General features: G+C 43.2%; 1 pseudogene; it reads right to left on the bottom strand.

Annotated features, from left to right (window-relative positions):
• Positions 1–569: 569 nt before the first annotated feature.
• LOC138145009 (NADH dehydrogenase [ubiquinone] 1 alpha subcomplex subunit 7 pseudogene) lies at positions 570–1,157 on the bottom strand (annotated as a pseudogene).
• Positions 1,158–1,380: the final 223 nt, after the last annotated feature.

Raw genomic sequence — 1,380 nt, 5'->3', positions numbered from 1 at the left:
AATCTTTTTAGTTACATTAGGACAAAGAGGTGACTCAGAGAAGGGGAGAGTGGTGGGATGATGATGATGGGAAGCAAATCTAAGTAGGAAGCACTGAGACAGAGTGAATAGCTCGCTGTACTTGGAGAATGAGAGCAAGAAAGGTGTCAGGCAGACCTGGAATTGAATGACATTTCTGGCACTAGCTGTGTGACCATGGGCAAGTTACACTATGCCTCAAACCTCACCTATAAAACTGGGATAACTTTATCATTAAGCTATAGCGCCGACATAATAAGATGGCTGTGAAGTTCAAATTAGATAATCTATATGAAGTTATTTGAAAATTTTAAAGCACTATATCAGGTCAATTCTCCTCTAGCTATGCTTCTGAGTCTCTTTGTATGTTATCACCATGCCTCAGGTGCTAGAAAGCACCCTAGAACAGGGATGGAGAAACTGCAACCTAGAGGGCCCTCTAGGTCCTCAAGTGCAGCCCTTTGACTGAATACAAACTTTGGGGACCTAGAGAGCCACATGTGACCTCAAGGTCACAGTTTTCTCCCCACCCACTCTAGGCATAGAACATCTTTTTTTTTTCAGTGTATTTATCATGTACTAGGATATATGTTTCTCCCCTATCCCCAAGATAAAATATCATGATCTCATGTTCGCTGTATGATCCTCCATGATGCCTTTGTAGCTGGAGCTGGTGCCTTCAAATCAGTCCCCTAAAAACACAATCTCTCAGCATCTGTATGTCCATCTTCCCATGTCCATTTCACAAATATGGTTCATCCTTTGAAAGTTCCCCCTTTTTCAAGGGGGGTCCTGGTATCGCTGGCTTTTTCCCAGATGCTGTCATAGCCTCATCTGAGCTCTTACCAGGAACACCAGGCTCCACAACTTTCACAGTAGTCATTATGATTGAAGGAGGAGAGGCTTGCCTACGTCCATCATGAGTACAATAGTAATTGTTTGAAAACTTATGGCTAGGGCTCACTGGCAGCTTAGGAGGTGGCTGAGTTCTCTTATCTATCTCCTGGTAACGTAACTGCAATTTAGCTTGGAGATTACGCCTGGAGGCCAAATTCAGGAGCCACTGGATGAAGCCAGTGGCCGACGCCATCTTGGGTCCAGGCTGAAGGGCCCATAGAACATCTTTTTGAAATGACTGCCCCCTTCTCCCATTGATGAGTTCCTTCTGGAGGCATCCATTTTGATATAAGATGCAGACTAGCCCTACTTCATTTCCCTCCCACCTGTGTTACTGACTTGTCTCTGTTTGCTTGTATCTGTACCACCAAAGCTTAGTACAGTGTCTGACATAGATTAATTGCTTAATCAATACTTACTGACAGCCTGCCTATATAATATTATATACATGTATAATATTATATA

This window comes from Petaurus breviceps, unplaced genomic scaffold (assembly GCF_028583685.1).
Source record: "Petaurus breviceps papuanus isolate PSGF00001 unplaced genomic scaffold, PetGlider_PUasm1.0 90723, whole genome shotgun sequence".
In the NCBI taxonomy this organism is placed as follows: Eukaryota; Metazoa; Chordata; class Mammalia; order Diprotodontia; family Petauridae; genus Petaurus; species Petaurus breviceps.
The sequence above is the reverse complement of the archived record's forward strand: the minus strand, read 5'-3'. Positions and strand labels throughout refer to the sequence as shown.